The sequence below is a fragment of the Gorilla gorilla genome, chromosome 3 (genome assembly GCF_029281585.2).
Source record: "Gorilla gorilla gorilla isolate KB3781 chromosome 3, NHGRI_mGorGor1-v2.1_pri, whole genome shotgun sequence".
In the NCBI taxonomy this organism is placed as follows: Eukaryota; Metazoa; Chordata; class Mammalia; order Primates; family Hominidae; genus Gorilla; species Gorilla gorilla.
The window spans coordinates 29,724,595-29,749,366 of record NC_073227.2 but is presented as its reverse complement, the minus strand read 5'-3'; the positions used below and the strand labels follow the sequence as shown (position 1 = coordinate 29,749,366).

Sequence of the window (24,772 nt, the reverse complement as noted above, 5' to 3'; positions counted from 1 at the left end):
ATGTAGGGGAGATCCGTGGTTTTGGAGTCAAGTAATTTTTGTTGTAATTTCAATTTTCTAATCTATCAATGGATATAATAGCAATAATACTCATATCACAACACTGAGATAGTAGATAAAAACAATGTCTTAGATATATTAATTGCTTAGTAAAAAGGTATATGATTATTCTAAATCTTCTGCTCCTTTTTCTCCTTTTAAACAATTGATGTGATTCTTTTAGTTAACTGAAGAACTGAAATGCATTATATCATGGACTCAAAACAGGCAATAGATAACCCTAAACCTTCAAATCCATTATCTCCTCCCCTACTTAAAACATGTTTTCTCATCTGAGATCCAGGTCCTAGTGTTTCCCAAGACCCAGTTCAAATAGCGTCACTTCTGCTTTCCCTCCTAGTCCTCTCTCTCAGTCAAAATTATCTTTCCCTGTCTCTGAATTCTCTTAGCATTTGAACTAAACCTTTCCTATAGGACTTAACATATTTTATGTATGTCTCCTACTGTCATATTTGAGTACTTTTTCTAAATTGTCTATTTATTGAGTAGTAGCTCATTAAATATTAGATTGGTAAGTGATGAACAGAGCACCCATTCATTAATTTAGCATTTTGGAATTTTCATTGCCTATCATATCTGTTATCCCATTTGGTTTTCATATAAATTGTGGAAAGATATGTAATGCAAGTAATGCAATTCCCAATTTGAATATAGTAACACACAGAAAGATTAAGCAATGTTAAGCAATGTGTCAATATTCACACAGCAAAGGAGTTAACAGACTTTATATAATAATTTGACTTTTCTGATTCTTCTTCCAATGCATGTTCCATCATCATGTTTTTGGAGAAATGCTTCAAACACACAGAAAGTTTAAAACATTAAGTTGAAGGAAACCATTTGTGTTTGAATCATTTTTTAACATATCCATTCCTTCTGCCAATATATACAAATGTGTTTGTGGGAAATACCTATCTTTAAAAAAAATCTAGTAGTTATTAGCATTGCAAAATTATGGCCCTATGGAAACTGATCCTTCAGTTATAACATCTCTATTATTTGAATCAAACATATTTAAAACATCAGACCAACCAACAGAGAAGTAATGTTTTTAAAATCCTTTAAAACCTAACTGACATTAATGAGAAATTACAATTTTAAATGCATTACCCTTGTAAGATAAATCAAAGGTAACAGTAATTAAGATAATTGCAAAAGATATTTTGGGTTCTGTGTATTTGCGCGAGTGTTGAGAGGTGGAATATAAATGTGAAAGTATTTTTGTTCACTTTGGTATCTTAAGCTTGAAATAATTTTTAGGTCACAACACTTTTTCATATTTAGTTTAAAATCTGGAATTTGATAACTCAATTTTAAATCCCTGTATATGGACAAATTTTCCAATTTTATAACATAAAATACTTATTAAAGAGAGGTTTGCTTTTGTTGTTGGCCTTCTAGAAAATATGCAGTTTACTACAGTTTTTAAAAAAAGTTTTTGTTTTGGTTAAGAAATTTTTCTCATTTCTATTTAATATGCAATAAACATGTGTTCTTTATTTGGTTCTGATAATAAAAGTCATCAAGTTACCACGAAATTCCCAAATATTACATGTTATTTTGTTGGAGGCATTTAAGCATGAATGTTTACTGGGAATAAACAATTAGCATAGTTAAAAGTGATTCCCACAAGCTATCCAAAAAGAGGTGAAGGGACCATTTAGATGTAATGTGCTCATATGTGCATTCTTGGTAATGGCTCTTTAATATCAATGGTCAATGGCACATCCACCTTGGTAAATTAAATGTTGATGATAGTCACTTAAACTCTAAGCATTCATTCTGACTCCTTTAGAATTGCTTATATGTTTTAATAAGTATTTTGGCAGTCTTATGTATCCCAGGGTTCAGCAATTTTTTTTTTTAAATTAAACCTTTGGTTTATTTGTTTTGCATTCAAAAATGACTCTTTCATAGTTGTTTTCGTGGTGAGTGAGCTAGTTACTAGAATGTCTAAAAAGGGCAGAAGAAGGCAAATGGAGAGACAGAAAGGAAGAGAAAGATTTTGCTACTTGTAGATCCACAGTAGATGACCAGAGGATTTTTCTCAAAATTGGATAGTTTCAGGAAAAGTCCCAGAATTCTATACCCCGACCAAGCTATAATCACATCCTAATTGTCCTTATTGCCACAGTGTTTTCATTAACCAGATCTGGGTCATACGTTTACCTTTTGAGCCAGGGCACAGGGTCCTTCTCATAAATGAACAATGTGGAAGGCAATGTGATTTTCCAAAAAGCAAGGATAGGTTCTGTTATCCAAAAAATGTGGTTTATGAATGATTAAAGGATGTAATGTATGTGAAACTCTTACTGCCATCCCTAGCAACTAGTAAATCCTCAATTACCATGCATCTATCATTCTTTCCTTAGTAATGATGGTAAGTAATTTAATTGCCTTAACAGCTTTTTTTAACTTTTTTGTCTGATTTTTTTAGTGGAAGACAGTATGCATAAAACCAGTCCACTCCCCAAAATGAGGAAAACCAATAGAACTGTTGCTGTCCACCATCATTTAAATGGCCACAAGTAAAAAGACAAGTCCTATGAGTTGTTTCTGAAATTATTGTTGAGGGAAATAATGAAAAATTTCTGAGTTACCATTTAATCTTTGGCCTTAAATGATCAAACAGAGTTGTCTGTCTCAATGCTACCTAAGGAAATTGTAGTTCCATCCCTTCTATTTTTAGTCTTTAATCGGTTCTCCCTTAAACTCCCTCTTTCTTTTCTTTCTATCAGGGAAAGATATTGAAACAGAAACAAACTTTTTAATAGATTTTATTGTTCACATTGGAAAATGCATGGCAAAAATATACTTCATTGTTCTTTATATTCCCACTAATACCCCCAAAAGGTCCTGAGGACATTGAAGCTCCCCTAATGGGAAAGGTTATTTCTTAATAATCTGTATTTCTTCAGCTTGCTCCAGTACATGTAACTAATATTAAAGTGTGCAATCCAGACTCCAGCTGTGGCAAAGCAGAACACTCCATGTAATGAGCTCTATTATTTTTCCCCACGCAATTTAATAGCCCAACAACTTTAATACCAAAAAATGTTTCTGAGACAAGTCAAAATGTGGTTCTAATTGTATTGTTTTATTTTGGCAGCATTGATTTTTTTCCTTTTAATTCTGTAGTACAATCTACTTGCTATCAACAAATACAAGGCCTCATTTTTCATTTGTGGAGGCATCAATCTAAACATCCTAAAACAGCACACAGTATTGTACTTGTTGGCTGAACCCTCCTAGAGGGTTACAGAAATTAAAGTTTGCTATCTTATTTGAATAATCATGAAATATGCCCAAGTTTATTAACCTCTCCAAAGGATGGGAATCAAGTCAATCAGCAAAATAAATAAACCCCAAATGGTTTCATTGCTGATGCATTAAATGATATAATGTGAGGTGGTACTTTATCATTTTTATATCTTAATATTACAACAGTGTTCCATGAGTAAGAGCTATATTTGTTGAGTTTTCCAAGTAAAATAAAACCTTTGCTCAAGTCACAAAAAAAGTTGCTTAACATAAATAAAATCTTGCTGCTGAAATAACTAAGGCTATTTTGTGGTAAGTGCTAAGATTATTTGGCTTAGATAATTTCAAGACTGTAGTTTTTGTAAAATGAGCTGTATTTGTGAATATTTAATTTTCTGAACTTTGATCTATAATAGGCACTTACATGTTTATGGATACACTTTAAATTTTAATAAGGCTCAATTGCAAAAACAGCTATGGTCCATTTGCTGCAAAGGCCTTTAATCAGAGTTATGGTAAATGTGTAGATCCAATAACCTGAAAATCAGATGCAGAGTTCATTTTACAATTGGAATGGCCCTATGGGACATGATCTTAAAGTTAGGAACATTTTGCATCAGGATACAAGTGAAACAAAGTTCAATTTAGGTGCTTGTAAAGTATCATTTGAAGCCCATTTGCATTTATACTATTTGCTTATTTTTAGAATATATATGAATTAGTTCTCCAGGGGGAGAAAAAGAAATGGCTATATACAGAAAGAGAATGAAATATTATCAAAGATGCATCATCTGATTACAAAGGGGAAAATCAAAGTAAAATGAAATAAATCAAGGGCATAAATCAAGCAAGAGGAAATAATTCCATGAGAAATGAATAAATTAAAAGTTATCCACAGTGTAATTAAACTGCTGAACTAATTTCTTTCTGCAAACTTAGATATTATTCATGTGAGAGAATGGGAGAAAGAATAGAAGTAGTAAGAGAAACAGATGATAAGCCCTGAGTTTTAGTTCCATTTCTGCCCCTAAAATATCATGGAACCATCGACTAATAATACATTTTTTCAAATTCTTGGTTTTCTCATTAGTAAAATATGGTTGATACTTTCTCTGCATACTCTAGAAGGTCTGTATGGTTGACATTAATCGTTTTCTTCCTTCAAGACCCCATAAGTTACCACCTTTTCTCTGAAGTGGCTTTCCTGGCAGAGTCATGGTGTCTTCTGTTCTTCCATCAGCAACCTATTGAGCCCTCCGTTATAGCACAAAATTCACCATGTGTGTCCTTCTGTAGACTCCGAACTCCTTAAGGGACAGATGCCATCAATTAGTCCTTGAATGGGTCTGGGTATGAATACATACATGGTGAATGCATATATGGTGAATGCTTATATTTTCATTTGCCAGTGCCTACCACAGAGCTTGACAAATGGGGGGTCTACAATATATCATCGAATGAATAAAAGCACTTTGAAACTGTTTCCACTTTGTGACTCAGTGTCCTCATTCAAATTGTAAGACTTGGATTAAATGAACCTCAAGTTCCACTCTAGCCTGACAGAGAGGTGATAATTATTATTATAATTATTTTCCCAATTTATTTGCTGATGATTATGTGGTACTTACTGGTCTAGGGCCTGGTATTCATTCCATTTGGTCATAAATAGACTTATTCAGGTGGCTGTTAATATCCCACTTTTACAGTTGAAAAAACTGAGGCTTAGAAAACTTGATTGTCTTTTTCAAAACAATGGCTAAGTTTGTATGTAAATTAAGGTTCTTCTGATTCCAAAGCCTATGTTCTTATTCACTAGGTTACAAGGCACAAAGATCCTTATGCATTACGGGTTCAATTTAATTTTTTTGACTTGAAATACACTTCACGGCATGATGAAACTCTGGTAAGTTACACTATCAGAAAATAAATTTCCAACCAGTAGAAGAACTGCTAATACCATTCAAAAGCTACTTGCCTCTTTTTGATCAATAAAGTCTTAACATTACAACATCCAGCAAGCAAAATCTACATAATCTTTGCTTCACATTTCAATTAGTCTGTTGTAATGGCATGGCTTTAAACAGGCAAGAAATAGTTCTTTTTCTTTAATCATCACTTTGATCATTTTAACTAGATGCTCCTGATAGCCTTAGCCTTTGGACATGGATTTTTTTTCTTGTTAGTGTCACCTAATATGACAGAACTCTCTAATGAGACTAGCAATGTAAAATTTCAATTTCTTTTGGCAAATTTAAATCCTGAAAAAGCACAGACTGAATCTCATTTATTTTGTTTTATTTATGTATTTATTTATTTATTTATTTTTGAGACAGAATCTCACTCTGCCGCCCAGGCTGAAGTGCAGTGGCGTGAGCTCAGCTCACTGTAACCTCTGCCTCCCAGGTTCAAGCAATTATCCTGCCTAAGCCTCCTGAGTAGCTGGGATTATATGCATAGGCCACCACACCCGGCTGATTTTTGTATTTTTAGTAGAGACAGGGTTTCACCATGTTGGCCAGGCTGGTCTCGAACTCCTGGCCTCAAGTGATCCACCTGCCTTGACCTCCCAAAGTGCTGGGATTACAGGCGTGAGCCACTGCACCAGGTCCTAAATCCCATTTAAGGTAACAGGCATAATACTTGCAAATGTCCTAAATTCATACGAAAGCTGATTTGTAGCACAGCCCTTGGATGCAGTGTGCTCTCTGGTTTATGGGAAGTTTCTGGCTACCAACACTGCTGGCCACAGCACACCTCTCAGCTAACTTTTAAAAATCAAAAAGCACCATAACCACTTTTGCTCACAGTAAACTGTATTCAGACTCTCAGCCAGAAACCTCAGCATTAACCTCAATTTCCCTTCCCATCACCCTTCATTCGTATATCCCATGTGCATTTCTTCATCTCTGGGGACAGGCCTACCTGACTACCTGTGGTAGAAGAATCCCCACATCTTCCTTCGTAAGTTGTTTTTCTATAGTTACAAAGCCCAGGAAAGAAATGGAAATCCCAGTGCCAGTGGCCTATGTGTATCAATTTAAATCATTTGGGAAACATTTGACTTTGGGTCTAAAATTGGAAAATTGAAGCAAATGCCTAGGATATTCTTCTGTCTCCAAGGGGACCTTCATGGAAGGACCAGGTGGTACCATGGGCCAGAGAGTAGATGAATGGGACCCAAGTGGTGTATTTGAATTCACTTGGGACGAGTTTCCTACTCTCTATTCCATAACCCCATGACGCATTGCTCTCTCCAGCTTTCTAATTTGAAGATACAAAACTGATTATCAGGGACCTTAGAAAAGGACAATGTTTTCATAAAATCACCACTAAAATATTACAGAAGTCATGAGGTTCATCCATATACAGGACCAATGTTTTTTACATAGGCATGTCAAAGACTAAGTAGATATGGTGGCAATTTTCAGTTTTCTATTTTTTTCCAATATTGTATTTTACTTTTCTAATCTTTCTGGCCATTTTAATAATGACTGTGAAATAATGTGATTCCGGTAATATTCACGGTGGAAAATAGTCAAAGTAATTACATTATTTTTGTCACAGTATAGTCTACTAGCGATGAATATTAACTCTAGGAAAGTTCATCTCCATAGAGCACTAAACGTTGTGTTGCAAAGCACTCAATATTTATTTAGGAGAAAACTGATAAAACAGTCACATGATGAAACACATTTAGTAAGTGCTCCACACGGTACCCACTACTGGAAGATATGCAATGCATATATTTATATTAAAGGTGGTAGTGATAAGTCCTACAGTAAAGTAATATGTTTAGTTTAACTCAGCATTTTCTTTAACAACATTTTTATATAGCTTTAAGTAACGTCTACTGATGCATTTTTGTTTTCTGTTTTTTGTTTTTGAGATGGAGTCTTGCTTTGTTGATCAGGCTGGAGTGCAGTGGCGTAATCTCAGCTCACTACAGCCTCTATCTCCCGGGTCCAAGTGATTTTCCTGCCTCAGCCTCCTGAGTAGCTGGGATTACAGGCACCTGCCACTATGCTTGGCTAATTTTAGAATTTTTAGTAGAGATGGGGTTTCACCATGTTGGCCAGGCGGGTCTGGAACTCCTGACCTCAGGTGATCTGCCCGCCTCAGCTTCCCAAAGTGCTGGGATTTCAGGCGTGAGCCACAATGCCTAGCCTCTGATGTATTTTTGAAGTAGTATTCCATAGAAGATTCTTAGCAATAAATTGTCCTATAGAGTTATTTCAGGGTAACTACAAGTTTGAGGAAGCAATAATGGCCAATCACTTCTGCAATCATCTGGTTAAAAGACAAAGTCCCATGTCATCCTTGAGAAGGCTAATCACTCTCATAAATTTGGTTTGCAATTCCTTTGTAAACCAAGAAGACAGAAGCATTGACTTTGTTGTTCATCCCTGAAAAGTAATGAACTGTGGGAATGGGGCAAGTCATTTAACTCCTCTAGAATGGACTGTCCTCTTCTTTAAATTGGATGTAGTGTTAACTGAATCATGTACCTAATATATTTGTTGATAAAACACATCATACAATGACAGAACCATATTTAAAAATGGTCACCAATTATCATGATTATTATAATTATCCCTAAATTGCTCTTCCAACTCGAAAGCCAATAATCTATGAATATTCCATAGTATTCTCAAAATCCATTTTTACTCAATTACAAAATACACGTATGTTTCTCACCCCTTTTGTCGAAAGGCTGTTGGCTTTACAAATTTATCAAGCAAAATTCATTCATGTCAATAGGATACTGAGGCACAAAAAACCAAAAGATACTCTTTCCTTTGCAATATTTAGGATCTAAAATCATTCCAGGGTTAACTGAGCATGCATTTTTCACAGCGCACAGCTGTGTCTACAGACACACCTGGCACAGCATGCTTCCAGCCTCTGATGGACCAGCAAACTGAACCTGAATCTGGAGTTGAGATATGAACTCTGACAACCAATGTAGAATGAGTGGGGACATGAGTCACAGGAATCCTAATTTTGTCTAGATGTGTGACAAGGGACTCTCACTTTAGATGCTCTAGATAGTAATATATTTAATATGTATTTGAAGAAAAGTATTTTTCAAGCATGACAAAGAAATCTACCTGAACTGGTTTTTATCTCCACCAATATTTGAGCATATGCTTTGTTGAAAATGATTCAGGTATTTTTTTTCTATTTCATATCCAAAGATGCATCCAATTTTATTCCATATTCTTCTTGCCAGGAAGATCATGCTTTAACGCAGCTTCACATGCTCAACTTTGATGTTTTATTAGGCAAAGCTCAAACACGAAAACTTGATAAATCAAGAAAATCAATATTTCTAAAAACCTTATTGCCCTGGAAGTCCCACTGAAGACCACAGCTGTTGGGTCCATTCATGCTGGAGTAATTGAAGGGAGCAAAGCAGACTCTTTTCACTGCATTTTATTTTTGTGGGATGGTTCACAGATTTTCTTGATTTTCAGAACTCATGTGCATGACAAATACAGCATGACTCAATGAACTCAGTACATTACAGTTACAGAAGAAAGCAGCTCTCTGCATTGATGATTTGGCTTCTCCATTGCAGTGACTTGGAGGGTGACCTCAGACAGGTTAATGCAGCTTGCCCTGCCTCTGTGATCCCAAATTTAACACAGGGGAAAGGACGTACCACTATTTCGCTTCTTGAGGCATTTGCAAGCAAAGAACAGGCTAATAACTGTGTACAGTTCTAGTGAACTGTTAAAAAATGTTTAGATGGTCATTGTGTCCTGATGCTAATATAATGCCTTTCTATAGGCTATTCATTAAATAACAGAAGAAAAAAGTCTATGTTTATTTAAATAGTGGGATGGAGAATATATAAACCCAGGCAAAATAAAATTGAATAGGACCAAGATTCACTCATTCATTTAACATTTATTCAGTACCTAGTGTGCAGTGTGCTAGTTTCTGGTAATATGAAGATTAATAAGATTTACATGTGACCATAAAGAACTGTACAGTCAGAAAAGGAGGAAGGCTTGTAAACAGATGGTAATGATAGGAGAAAGTAGGCACCCAGGGCAATAAGCACCTTGGAGCATGGAGGAAGGGTGAGTGACCTTATCTGGGGGACGTGACACAAACCAGGGACAAGCCACAGCAGAGTGAGGGGGCACACTGGGGAAGGGCATGCAGGCAGAAGGAATTGTTTCTGCAAACTCGTGACATGTTCAGTGAAGCACAAGATAATGAAAAGACATGGTAGGACAAACTGAATTTAGCTCTAATATTGGCAAAGAATTGCTCTTGGTGTTTTCTCATTATCAGAGCAATTATTCGAGGATATTATAATACCACTTAAATCTTTAGCTCCACGTCTGGAGTTTGGTTTAAAATAGAATGTCTGCCTTAGAAATTGAATATGACTCTGCTGTTCTTAGCCCAGTCTTGGCTCCCCATCAAACCTAGAATAAAATGCAAAATCCTCTTGTGACAAGCACAGCCCCCTGCTCTCTTTCCCTGCTGCTGGCCTGCTCACTTGCTGTGCCACCAGCCACTCTGATTTTTCTTGACTTTCCTGGCTCAGCTCTCTGCATTTGCTGCTCCTTCTGCCTCTAACACATGTCCCCCATATTGCATGTCTCACTCTCTCAGTCACATCTTAGCTCAGATGTCACCTCTTCAGGAGGCCTTTACTGACTGCTGTCTCCAAAGAGCATCCTCCACTCACCCTTTTCCCCTTATATGGCTTTATTTTTACTTTAGAGCATTTATCACTACTTGGCATTACATAATAATGTATGTCCATTTACATGCTTAACTTCTAACTCCCCATAATGGGTTGAATTGTGCCCCTTCCCCACCGAAAGATATGTCACTCTCTTAAGCCTGAGAAAACCTGTGAAGGTGATTTGGAAAAATGAACTTTTTAGGTATAATTAAGGTAAGGATTTCAGGACAAAATCATTTTGGGGTAAGTCCTAAATCTAGTGACCAGTGTCTCCATTAAAGAAGGGAAAGGTGGAGAACAGACACTCTCTTGCTTTATGCTAACAATGGGGGTAATAATAACAATAGCTAATATTTACACACAAAGAAATTTGCTTTCATTTTATCCTTTAACTATGCTAACAACCACATAAGATGTTGAATTATCATGACCCCATTTACAACGGACTAAATTAAAGCTCAGAATAATCCTGGTGACATCTCCTGTGATCACATGTGAAATGCCTCATCAGGGTGCCTCACCAAGCAGAATGGAGAATCTCAGGTAGGGCAAGTGCATTTTAAAAGGCTTCCAGAAAAGTGCATCTTAAAAGGCTTCCAGACAGGTGAGGCCCATCTCAGTCTCCATGCTTCTTATTTATCTATGCCTCTAGCATTGGCATTAGTAGTAGAAAAAAGAAGTGGACCTCCATCGGGAGTGTAAGATATGCAATTATTACAGCCGGTATTTTTATACATATTATCGCATTCAATTCTCTCAACGCCTCTGCCAGGCTGCTGTCATTGATTTCAATTTACGGAATGGAGATTAACACAAACCTAGTGAGAGAGGTGAATGGCAATTTGAAGTTTGCTATGGTTCACTTGAACGTTTCTGATCTTTCTGCAATAAACAACTCTCAGACTACACTGATCTGTGCTCACAACTTGTTATTCCAACTCTTTTATGCCCCCCACTTTAAGCTTTCAGATGTTATTTTCTAGGCTTTTACAACTAGGCTGCATTGCCTGGCCCTTTTCATCTGTGCTTTCTTCACCCTTTTAAGAGAGACTCCCCCCTCAACGCCCCCTGGCCACCACCTAATGCTTGTTTCCCCAAGAGTCTGAGTGTTTTTGCTGCTTTCTCTTCTGGACGGCTGAGTAGGATGTGAAATAGGAGGTTCTAAAACAACCTTTGGAATTTCCATGGCTCTTTTACACCCTACTTTAACTCAGCAGAAATTTTATTTTACTTTTCTGTTTTGCTTTCTTGTCTTCTTTATTTCCTGATGCTCCTTCTTCTTAACTTTGTGAACCCCAGGAGGTCTGGGAATATTGCTCTACAGCAAGATAAGCTACTCTCAAGAAAGGTCAATCTGCCAACAGAAGCCTAAAAAACTAAGTATTAAAAAAATATGCTTTGCTGTGACAAGTACAGATAACAATCTGTTCTCTACATCCTCCTCAACCTCTATCCTGCTTTATAAATAAAAGTATTCTCAGTTGCAGACATTTTCAAACTTTATGGGTATATCTAATCAGGATACAGGCAAGAAATAGTCCAGAGTAGGGATTTATTATGCTTTGTAATGGGCAAGAAATAGTCCAGAGTAGGGATTTATTATGCTTTGTAATAACAGGAGGAAATAGCAAAGTGCTCTTTGCACTCTATATTTTCTCTTGGGATGATTACTTTTTAGGTGCTTAAAATAGTTCTTGTAAGGCAAGACTGGTAAACTGTCTCAATCCACTAAGTTAATTTCTAAGGAAAAAGACTAATATCTTTCATTACTATCATTGTTTGCAAAACATTTATGACTTATATTTCTATTGTATCCAGTAGCATCTTTACTGAGTAAATAAATTAATCAACAGTTTCATTTCAAGATCTTGTGTCTGTAGGTCGAACTGAAAGAGTTATGACTAAATGGTAAGATTAATACATTTTTTTTAAAATGAATGTAACCTGGGGAAGCAAATATTGAATTAACATTTTCTGATTACAGCATTCATTAATAAAACTTTACTACACTAATTCCATTACCTAATCGCTGTTGAAAATAAGATCTATATATTGTAACACAAAGTTTTTTTTTTGTTTTTTTGTTTTTTTTTTTAAAAAAAAGCTCTCCCTTGTTTTTTTCAATCTTCACAATAACCTAGATATAACTGGACAGGTTGAATGATGTCTACATAGGCAGAAACAGAGGCTCACTGGGGAAAAACTTGCTTGGAGTATTTGAGTATTTTACTGTATCTGAAGTAAACATCTCTTCACTGGTATCCTTTCTCGCAATAATACAATATTTCTTTTATTCTTCTATTTTGCACTGCCACCTCTATTCTAATATGCATTGGCATTTCGTATAGTGGGGTTAGGGGAACAAAAATTCTAAGATAGGAAAAGGAACTAAGGTCTAAAGATCCAGTGGATACTAGGCAAGGTTAGATATTTCACATGTGCTATTTAATCCTCATGAAAAATTCTAGTGTGCCCTCTCCAAGAGAGAAGAAATTGAGAACTCTAAAAGCTTCACATTTAACAGGTTTTGGCAGAGTTGCATTCTTTCCATTGCAAGGAGAATAATTAATTTTTTATCAGGCTGTCAAGGATGTTTAGTCTTTTTGGTAACAGTTCACAGCACTAAGACACATTGGACTGTCACATTTCTATGAACTGTAGCAACTTCAGAGATCATTTAATAATTCATCAGGGAAAGTTTCTAGTATTGTAGTGGCAAGAAGATATGAGACTGGCTATAGATTTGGCACAGGTAGAAATTACAATTATTCAGTGTGGTAAAATTTATCACTGTAAACTGAAAGAACCAAAAGAATTCCAATTAGATATCTTGTCAGCTTTATTATTTGTATCACTGTATTCCTTTTGAATAATCTAAATGGGTTTATATGTTTTCCAAATATAATGATGCCCTTATAAGGAAGTTTTTAGCATTTAAAATAAAGAAGTAAAAAGATATTTATTTTCTGTTTTTTATATTAACTAATGTTTTTATATGCAGCAATTTATTCACATATATCTACGTCTATCTCCATTTTTCTCTCATATATAGACACATACAATAAAAACTGTAGCTCATGTTTGCATGTTTTTGTTTGTTTCTGGTTCTTTAAATCTTCAAGAATGTAATTGGACTACAAACTATCTAAATATGCCATGAGTGACCATAAGTGACCCTCTAAAGCGTTTTAAAGGATGATAATACAACTGACTACGGAAGGGGAGAGAGGAGGTACTCTCTGAAATTAGGCATGGCACTGTGTCATGCTGGCTTTGGCAGATTCAAAAGATTGAGAACTGTGGTTTTTTTGAAATTTTAAAATTTATGTATATGTTATGCTCACACAAAATTTCTTTCTTCAAGATTCATAATCAATAAACACAGGAAATAGCTGTCCTGGAATCTTCTATTCCCCAAAAGTAACCTAGCATAGAGGTAGCAATATGCAGCTTTATTTTTCCTTTGGAATTTATGAGTACAAATCTTGGATTGTATCTATGGGTAGGGAGGTTAAATGGACAAGAATCAGGGACAGATGATGCTATCAGCCTTTAAGGAATTGTATGACATGAGGAGAAACTGTAATAGAAAGCTGGTTTTAGCAGCAGCTGAAATGACCCATTGCAAGAGAAGAGAGACTAGCGACAGATAAAGTACTAAAGAGAAATTTTCGATGAGGCTATGGAATGGAATTTAGCATATTCTCAGGCACTCTAATCTAATTTGTTCTGACCATGGGGACTTGGGTGAAAAAGAGCTCCCTCCTTCCAGTGCCCATTATTAATTTAGTTTACCCTCTTTGACTGATCAAGTTTTCAAGCACAGAATTGCTTCCAATGTTAATAGTCACAGTCATCTGACCAGCGGTTAATCCCTTTCTCCCATTGGCTGTTAGAGGAGGAAGAGTTTATGGGCATTCTCCAGCCATGTCTGTGATTGGTCCTGACCTTGAAGACCTGGCAATGAGATCCATGGAGAAATTTGAAAGACTGTTTTGTAAGCAGCCTTCTCTTCCTTGCAGAATTTTCTCATAGCAGACAGATCTAAGGGGGATATATGCACTAAAACAGCACGAATTTAAATCAGTGAAGATGGAAGGCTGCCATCATGCCATTATGCTGTAGCTGGACCTTATCTGACATGTGGTCAGCTTGCTTTTATTGGAATAAATCTAACCAAATAGATTTGTCTACAGTTTACAGACTTACAGATTGTTAGTAGTGGAAGGGACTTCTGAAGTCATCTAGCTCAGCTCCCAGATTTAACATGTGAGCAGAGGGTTCTATAGGATATACTACCCATGTATCCAGTCTCTCTGGAATCCAGTTGTCCCAAAGTTAATCTCATTTAGGACTTTATCCTTCTATGCCCCACTGCTCTTTTTCAAATCCAGGCTCTCTTTACTGTCTGAACAAGTCACTTCTCTATGACTCAGTCTCATCATTAGTAACATAGAAGTAGTGTATTAGCCCATTTTGGATTGTTATAAAGGAATTGTTGGGGCTGGGTAATTTATTTTAAAAAATAAAAATGTTGGCCGGGCGCGGTGGCTCACGCCTGTAATCCCAGCACTTTGGGAGGCCGAGGCGGGCGGATCACGAGGTCAAGAGATCGAGACCATCCTGGCTAACACGGTGAAACCCCGTCTCTACTAAAAATACAAAAAAAAAAAAATTAGCCGGGCGTGGTGGCGGGCGCCTATAGTCCCAGCTACTCGGGAGGCTGAGGCAGGAGAATGGCGTGAACCTGGGAGGCGGAGCTTGCAGTGAGCTGAGATCACGCCGCTGCACTCCAGCCTGGGTGACAAAGCGAGACTCCGTCTCAAAAAAAAAAAAATAAATAAATAAAAATGTTTAGTTGGGTCACAGTTCTGCAGGCTGTATGGGAGACATGGACCAGCATCTGCTTGGCTTCTAGTGAGGCCTAAGGAAGCTTTTGTTTAAAGCAAAGGGGGAGCAGGCATGTCATATGATGAGAGAGGGAGCAAGAGAAATGTCAGGCTCTTTTAAACAACCAGATGTCACAGTAAGTAATAGAGTGAGAATTCACTCATTACTATGGGGAGGTTATTGAGCCATTCATGAGGGATCCACCCCATGACCAAAACCCCTCCCACCAGGCCCCACGTTCACCATGGGGGATCACATTTCAACATGAGATTTGGAGGGGACAAGCATCCAAATTGTATCAGGTAGTTATGGTATATAGGTCATTTGACTTTTGTGAAAATTAAAATGAGCTACGTATCTGGCAAGTAGTAAACATCATATAATTGTGGCTATCTTGTGTGCTTGTGATTAGCATCTATTATTGGAAGAAAGAATGTACTGCATGGTATTTCTAGAGACCATTGCTTCTCAACTAGGAGTGCTTTTGGCCCCAGGGGACATTTGACCTGGTCTCCATTTTTGATAGTCCCAACTCCAGACTAGGGGACTGCTTCTAGCATCTAGTAGGTGGAGGCCAGAGATTCTTCTAAGCATCTTATCATGAGTATGTCATTCCCCACAGTGAAGAATTACCCAGTCCCAAATATCAGTAGTGTCGCAATTGAGAAACCCTGCTCTGTATGGAAAAAATAATTTGAATCTGAAATATGAATTTAAATTTTTACAGAATGCTTAAGTGATAATTTATAGGTGAGAGAGGGTTTCCTCATTTCAACCACATGCATATAAGCTATCCCTCCATGGTAAGGCATATATGTGAGGTTTATGCATTCATATCACCTTCCCCATTCTGCCCAAGTAATTGGCTCTTGTGATCTAAGCAATTTTAAACCATCCATTTTTTTTTTGTATATGAGAAGGTATACATTATTAGCACTTTACGTAATGAGTATTCAATTGGATTATGTAGATAGTTTGCTTTTTTTTTGACTTCAGAGTGAATAGAACAAGAAATCTTATGATCAGCAGTCATTATAGACGTATTTGCAGATACATTTTATATGCAACAGTGATGTGTTATTACAACTATTGAAATAGAAGACTTTGTGGCCAACTTTCCCAACCATTTACATTGTTTTCAGTAGTGCATTGGAAGTGTTCTTCCCATCCCAGTCGTCCTCTTTTTCTTTTGATGTTTTATTGATGCAAAGAGACAGTTGTGACCTTCATATAATCTGCAAGGATTTTTCTTTTTATTTAACAAAAGAAATCACAAAATTAAATGTACTACCAATTGAATATCCATAATCTGAAAACTCAAGATCTGAAATGCTGCAAAATATAAACATTTTTGAATAAGTGAAGACCTGCCATTGTTTATTGCTGGTGTTTTTAAACAGATAACAGGTATTCTGGTGACACTGCTGTGCTGCTTGGTTACCCTGAACACATTATATTTTCACTGCATTAACAAGATGCCATATATTTTACTGTTAAGTACTTATGTGTGAATAAATGTAAGAAAATAAATGCTTATTAATAGCATATAAATTCAGAGTCAGGAATGATAATGATGCCAAACAACCACAGATTGTCCACATGGGTGGTTGAGATTGGGACACCTTTGCTTTCTGATGGTTCAGTGTACACAAACTTTGTTTCAGGCACAAAATTATTAAAATATTTTATAAAGTCACCTTCAGGCTATACATATAAGGTATATATGAAACATAAACAAATTTTAGATTTAGGCTTGGAACTCATCCCCAAGCTATAAAATAGCTTCTATCTGCAAATACGTATGCAAATATTCCAAAATCCAAAAAAAATCTGAAATCTAAAACACTTGTAGTCTCAAGCATTTCAGATAACAGATATTCGGCCTTATGTATCTGAGATTATTTAGAAATCATAGCCTTCCCCAAAAGCAGTTTTGTGCATATGCTTAAGTTTATAGGGTAATATGGTCCCTTTAAAATTCTGAATAACCAAGAGACTACAGGGACTGTTGCCCAAAGAGGAGAAATAATGCTTCCAGCTACACAGTTGTTACATTTCATTGTGAGCAATATTATCATATACGAGCCTCTTTTAATGAAAATATTAACACAAAACTCTGCCAAAGGAGCTATTTTTAAAAAGTGCATGTGTCATATATAGATATAATCTATAAATGTACAGACATAAATATATATATTTAGTTTAATTAAATTTAAACATAATTCTGTATCTCAAGATTTTTTCCTTCTTTTCTTTGTTGTATTAGTCAGCTATGGCTGCATCAATGCTGTGTAACAAACTGTCCCAAAACACAGTGGGCTTGCAATTGCAAGTATTTATCTTCAGATTCACAGGTCTGTATGTGACTTGGTTCAGCTGATCTAGACTGGGTTCTGCTGGGAGACTCAGTTGAACAGCAGATTTTGGCATTTCTACTCCACATTCATTTGTCCTAGTGCCCAGACTCAGGGGCATGGTTTGATCACAGTGGATCACCACAGCACAAGAGCCAAGCCAAACCCAGCAATATGAATGTGATGAGGAAATATTTTTTTCTGTGGTAGAAAGGAAGAGAAATTGGAGTAGATATTTGTAAAATAACATTTCCTATTATCATACCTTCTCTTTATTTCAGATAAGAATAAATTTTCTCTTTCTTCTGGAGTTTTTAGTTCTGCCCCTTGCAACCTCCAGAATGGAGACCAGTTACCAGAAATGTCAACCCAGATCTGCAGAGCCCCATTCAGCTTGATGTTCTATGGTACACATCTATGTTTTCCCACATTATAATGATATGTTAATGTATGCATGGATATGGTTAACTTGTTAGAGACAATAATTTACTTATAGACTCAGACATTCCACAACATAAACAACTTATCATGGAAGGAAGACATAAGAATGGCTCAAACATTCAGATTTAGTATGAGTATAATTATGAAATAATATGCCAATTAGGAAAAGAAAATACCTTTTAAGGAAAACAAACATTTTAGAATATGTTATGTCTTCTCCTAGAAAGCATACATTAGTGAATCAGAGAGGAAAAAGAATATACAATCTTTGGGTTCATGGCAAGTTAGTTTCTGTTTCTCTCTCTTCAAATTACATCTATCTGTCTTGGTCTCTTGCTATCTCTGATTTATTTTCTCTGCTTTATATGAACTAGGGCTCAAACCCCCTGTGAAGAGTCAACTTTTTGCTTTTCCTTAGTTTAGACTACCCATTCAATATAAATCTTGTAATCCTGATAGAAAGTCTGTGAGAATTCTAAGAATTCTAAGAATGGCCCCCAATAACCCCTCACCCTTGCAAAATAAGTGTGGGTAGAACCTAAGAATATGGTGAAATGTCATTGCTATGATTATAGGTCCCCAATGATTGACCTTCAAATAGCAAAATTATGTGAGTGGGTCTAATCTAATCTTGTGATTAAATCTAGTCCTATAGTTCCTTTATTATCCAAAAAGAGATCCTGATCAAAACCCCAATAAAGGGTTCTTAGGTCTCACATAAGAAAGAATTCAAGGCAAGTCCATAGAGTAAAGTGAAAGCAAGTGTTGGTGGGAGTGTACATTAGTTCAACCATTGTGGAAGACAGTGTGGCAATTCCTCAAGGATCTAGAACTAGAAATACCATTTGACCCAGCAATCCCATTACTGGGTATATACCTTAGAGATTATAAATCATTCTACCATAAAGACACACGCACATGTATGTTTATTGCGGCACTATTCACAATAGCAAAGACTTGGAACCAACCCAAATGTCCATCAGTGATAGACTGAATAAAGAAAATGGGCACATATACACCATGGAATACTATGCAGCCATAAAAAAGGATGAGTTCATGTCCTTTACAGGGATATGGATGAAGCTGGAAACCATCATTCTCAGCAAACTAACACAGGAACAGAAAACCAAACACTATGTGTTCTCCCTCATAAGTGGGAGTTGAACAATGAGAACACATGGACACAGGGAGGGGAATATCACACACCGGGCCTGTCGTGGGGTTGGGGGCTAGGGGAGGGAGAGCATTAGGACAAATACCTAATGTAGGTGACAGGTTGACGGGTGCAGCAAACCACCATGGCACGTGTATAGCCATGTAATAAAACTGCACGTTCTGCACATGTAACCCAGAACTTAGAGTGTAATAATAATAAAAAAAAAAGTAAAGGAATAAAAGAATGGCTACTCCGTGGGCAGAGCAGCCCCAAGGGCTGCTGATTGCCCTTTTTTATGGTTCTTGATTACATGTTATCCAAGGGGTGGATTATTAATGAGTTTTCCAGGAAAGGGGTGGTTAATTCCCAGAACTGAGTGTTCCTCCCCTTTTTAGACCATGTAGGGTAACTTCCTGACATTGTCATGACATTTGTAAACTGTCATGGGAGTGTCTTTTAACATGCTAATGCATTATAATTAGCGTATAGTGGGCAGTGAGGACGACCAGAGGTCACTCTCCTTGCCATCTTGCTTTTGGTGGGTTTTGATGTATATCTTGTGCTGACCTCCTATTTCATCCTGTGACTTAGAATGCCTAACCTCCTGGGAATGCAGCCCAGCAGATCTCAGCCTTATTTTACCCAGCCCCTATTCAAGATGGAGTCGTTCTAGTTCAAACGCCTCCGACAACTTGAAACTATAAAGCTTTCTCCAACCAGTGGCAGAAGAACAAGCCAGAAAGATTTGAAGCAAGTTTATTATGAAAGTAAAGGAATAAAAGAATGGCTACTCCATGGGCAGAACAGCCCCAACAGCTGCTGGTTGCCCATTTTTATGGTTCTTGATTACACATTAAACAAGAGGTGAATTATTCATGAGTTTTCCAGGAAAGGGGTGGGCAATTCCCAGAACTAAGGGTTTTGCAAAGGACTTGATGCACTTGAAGGTTTGAAGATGGAGGCTCTGTGTGAGAAGGAATGCAGGGCAGCCTCTGGTTGCAGAGAGCAGCACCCGGTTTGACAGCTAGCAATGCAGTTGTGACCTCAGACCTACAATGGCAAGGAATTGGCTTCTGCCAACAACCAGAATGAGCATGAAAGTGGATTAGTCCTTGGAACTTCCAGATAAGAGCCCAGCCAGCTATACTTGGATTTCAGCCTGTGAGATTCTCAGCAGAGAACCCAGTCAAGTGTGTCCAGACGTCCAACCTACAGAACTGTGAGATAATAAATAGATACTTATTTTAAACTACTCAATTTTTGGTAATTTGTTATGTGGAGCTATAAAGTTAATACAGTGTCTTAAATTTTTTATGTATGTGTTTGTGTGTGTGTGTGTGAGAGAGAGAGAGAGAGAGAGAGAGAAAGAGACAGAGAGAGAATTTCTCATAGGCTGACTCTAGGTCACTGGTACTCTATTTTTCAATGCTATGTCAACCTGAAATAATTGAAAGGACCAGAATCCAGGTTTGAAGAGTTTATTCATGCAAAAAGCTGGGAAAGACCATCCGGAAAATATGAACTCCAGAGAAATGGGATCAGTACTCAGACGTTAAAAGTTAAGGTCTTGCTTATATAGGCAGAAAACAAATCAATTTAACAGTATTATAACATTTTTTGTACAAGGCTAGTTTAGGAGTCACAACAATTTAATAAATTATAGTTCGTTTTCTTATCCATAAAGGTTATTTTTATTTCCTTTCCAATTTAAGAGTATATTTAACATTCCATCTTAGACAATGTGGTAGTCATGAAGTATGTGTGAGAGAAGAAAGATGGAAGGTAATCTATAATGAAAATCAACACTTAAAAGGAAAGAGGTCTTCTTCCCTGGCACCCTTTGGTCATTTGCAACACTTTACAAGACAATGTAGGTAAGGAAAAGGCTAATCTGTAATCGGAGAAACAAAGGTTACAACTGCTGACTTTACAACTGTCTGTTTATGAGATTTAGTTCACATTCCCTTTAAGCTCAAAATATTTTAAAGTTCCAGCAGCTTAAATTTTGAATTAGTTATTTTCACAGCTGACACATTAGCTACAACAAAGCAAACAACATAAACAGTATCAGGTCCCTGTTTTTGAATTGGCTTTGAAGTTTACTTACATCATTTAATACCTCTATTGTAGAGCAAATTTAGGTTTCATGGGATCCAGAGATTACACAGTTTTAGGATTCTCTTATGAAAAAAAGATACATGCTTAAAATATAAAACTAAGTGTAAAAATGAATAGTTAGGATTAGGAATGATCAATTTTGAAATTACAGTTTTTAGAAAACTGACAAATGATATACATATGAAAAAATTAAAAGAGTAACATTCTAAAATAAAATAACTGCCTTATAGATCTGTGTGATAGTTTTCCTGGTTCTTGCTTGCATAATGTTGAATGATTTTGCACTACTTTTAGTAGAGAAGATAGAAAAATAATTCAGGCTTATCACAGTTGATAAACATTTATTTTTTATTGTCAATAGGAAAGCTTTATTTTACTTCATAATTCATTATTTGTAATATTATATACATTTTTAGGATTGTTGTCAAATTTGGGAATGTCTATTGATTTCCTTTAGTAACGTAAGTTGTAATATTTCATGATATTTTAAGCTTTGTTATACATTAATTTAAACTCATCATTGAATTGACAGTATTCATTGAACAGTTTACTTCTGATAGTCTCGTTTTGGTGGTGTATTGCATTTTACGTTATTTTAATAAATGTTAGTAATTTGTTTCATTTCAACATGAAATTAATTTTTAATGTAATTATTTGATTCATTATTTATTCCCCTTTGTTACTTAGATTCACTATTCTGAATCCAAGAGCTTCTTCATTACTTCTTGTAAAAATTTCTCTCTCTTGTACTAATGATTGTTTCTTTTGGTGTGTTCCATATATTTATATTTTTTTTATATATATTTGGTGCTATTACAACTTTCTTCTTCATGCAACATAATTTGTAAGTTCACAATTTCACTTTTTATTTTGATCACTTTTGTTTTACATTGTATTATTACTTTAATCTAAATTCTACCACACTTCTTTAATAACTTGCTTTATAAATATCAATAAAGGTAATTTCATAACGTCCTAATCAAGAGCTTTATATTTTTTGCTATTTTATTGAAATGTTTACAACATGTTTATAAATTGTAATTAAAATGATATATTTGAGCTTTCTCAAGCTTTTGAATATTTTCAAGCTTGATTTTATTTGAGTTATTTTTTCAAGTCTTTAAAAATATATTTTTGAAGCCTTAAAATATTTTTGACTCTAAGTTATTAGGCTTAACTGACTTTGAAGTGAGCAGTCCATCCACTATTCCTGTTCTTCTAGAGTTGGGGACTTCCAGTGATGCTCATTTCACTTTTGGGTCGCCTTTGAATTATGACACTAGTTGAGTTGGCACATTGGGTTGTAGACACATCTGTGGAAGCCATTCCTACCCTAGGACACTCATCCATAACCTGACTGTACATAAAAAGCTATGAACCCATAAATAAACTTACATGTTCTCTTACTTAGCTGCATTCTAAAAATGCCCACAGTTGCCTTCAGGTCTAAAAGATATGAAAGAAAGCGTGCCATAGAAAACTTGTAGCAGAAAAGGAGCAGTGTTAACTAATTATAGTTAAACTATCTTACTTTCTAAATATTAGAAAATTAGGCGGGGCTTGATGGCTCATGCCTGTAATCCTAGCATTTTTGGAGGCTGAGGTCGGAGGATTGCTTGAGCCCAAGAGTTCAAGAGCAGCCTGAGCAACATAAGGAGACTCCATCTCTACAAAAAAATTTTAAAAGTAGCCGAGCATGGTGGCAGGTGCCTGTGTTCCTAGCTACCCAGGAGGCTTATACAGGAGGATCACTTGAGCCCAGGAAGTCAAAGCTACAGTGAGGGTGATTATGCCACTGCACTCCAGTGTGGGTGACAGAGTGAGACCCTGTCTTGAAAAGAAAAGAAAAGAAATAAATAGAAAACTTATAAGACTATATGACTTAAACATTTTGCTAGAATTTATTGGGTAGGATACTGGACTGTGCAGTGGAGGGGCCTGAAGCCTAAGCTTTGTTAGCTTCACCAGAAATCTGACTCTGGAGGTGGCACAGCGTTCCTTAAAGGTTACCTTTGACATTCTTTTATACAGTGAACTCTCTACTCACTCCCAGAGCCTGACTGCCTGGCTCAAGTTTAAGACTAGAATAAACATTCCCTCAGGGAAAGGAAAAGGGTAAGATTAGGTTTATCAGCATAGGAATGTCAATAAATTGGGATAAGGCTGAAGCACTACTAATCAAAGAACAAGTTGGGAATTTTATCAGACTGCAGTACCAACTCAGGTTGATATTGATAGCCAAATGGATGAGAGATGTCTTAGGATCTCTGTAATTTTTTCATCTCTCTCTCTCTTTTTTTTTTTTTTTTTCTCTTTTGTGATGGAGTCTCACTCTGTTGCTCAGGCTGGAGTGCAATGGCACAGTCTCGGCCAGCTGCAACCTCTGTCTCCTGGATTCAAGCAATTCTCCCACCTCAGCCTCCCAAGTAGCTGGGATTACAGGCATGCGCCACCATGCCTGGCAAATTTTTGTACTTTTAGTAGAGATGACGTTTCACCATGTTGGACAGGCTGGTCTCAAACCCCTGACCTCAGGTGATCCACCCACCTCGGCCTCCCAAAGTGCTGGGATTACAGGCGTGAGCCACCGTGCCAGGCCTCATCTCTTGATTTATGGTCATGAGTGATGCTTTAAAACACTCTAAATAATAGATCATGTGGCCTCAAAAGAAGGCCTGAAAAAACCTCTGAACACCTACAGCAGGGCCTCCAAACAATGCATTCCTGTCCTGTGAGGTGATAATATGTATTCTTTATAAGTTAGATCTGTAGTCAAAAACGTTTGGTAAATAATGGATCAAACAAGATTAAACTAGTTTTTCTTTCTACAGGAGTTACCTTGATCCTTTCATAAGCTACTAAAATTTGTACATGTTTAAGAGTAAGACAAAGTACAGTGAATCATCATTATTTAGGGTAGTTATATTTTATAAAGTCATCTTGAACACTGAATTCGTGAATCCAGAGGCATTGTTTTTAGGGGAAATGCAAGGTAAGGTTAAATTCTCATGAGCCTCTCTCTTGTACATATTCTCCTGATTTGAGCCTTCATGCTGAAGTACCCATGCTCACAATTTTAGCTGTGACTCACTGTTAGAAAACTGTTGCTGAAATGTTATCTATGTACATGTAAGGTTGTCTATTTTTGTTATTAAAGGTTGTCAGGTGACGGTGTGACCGTATACTATAAATTGTAGAACTTCTTCTCTTAAATATTTGGCAATATGACTGTTTTGTAAAAGCAAAAAACAGACTCCTCCGAAGATAACATGTGCTCTAGGAGTCATACAGAAATATATATGGTGAGGCCACATGGTTTAGTAGAAAGAAACATTGAGATTTTCAAATCTGAAGGCCTAATTAAGTTTAAGACCCAGTATTAATATTGGTTATAATAATGCATGACTACATACAAGCTAATAAAATTTTGTTCACTCCTATTTAAGCTTGTGTAAATAAGCACAAAAGAATTCTTTTTTTTTTTTTTTTGTCTGTTTGTTTGTTTGTTTTTGAGATGGAGTCTAGCTCTGTTGCCCAAGCTGGAGTGCAATGGCACAATCTCAGCTGACTGCAACTGCCACCTCCCGGTTCAAGCGATTCTCCTGCTTCAGCCTCCCGAGTAGCTGGGATTACAGGCACCCGCCACCATGCCCAGCTAATTTGTGTACTTTTAGTAGAAACGGGGTTTCACTGTGTTGGCCAGGCTGGTCTCATACTCCTGACCTCGGGATTCGCCTGCCTGGGCCTCCCAAAGTGCTGGGATTACAAATGTGAGCCACTGTGCCC

At 36.6% G+C, this 24,772-nt stretch overlaps 1 protein-coding gene across 4 annotated transcripts in view; it reads left to right on the top strand.

Annotated features, from left to right (window-relative positions):
• Positions 1 to 24,772, top strand: part of KCNIP4 (potassium voltage-gated channel interacting protein 4) — a 1,217,373-nt gene that overhangs the window by 389,258 nt on the left and 803,343 nt on the right. The window contains exon 1 of one of the 4 annotated variants that reach the window (XM_055385665.2): positions 19,999 to 20,087. The exons of the other annotated variants lie outside the window; for them this stretch is intronic. The gene's annotated coding sequence lies outside the window, so the exon portion shown is untranslated. Of the gene's footprint in view, positions 1 to 19,998; positions 20,088 to 24,772 lie in introns of those variants that run through there. 4 annotated transcript variants of the gene reach the window in all.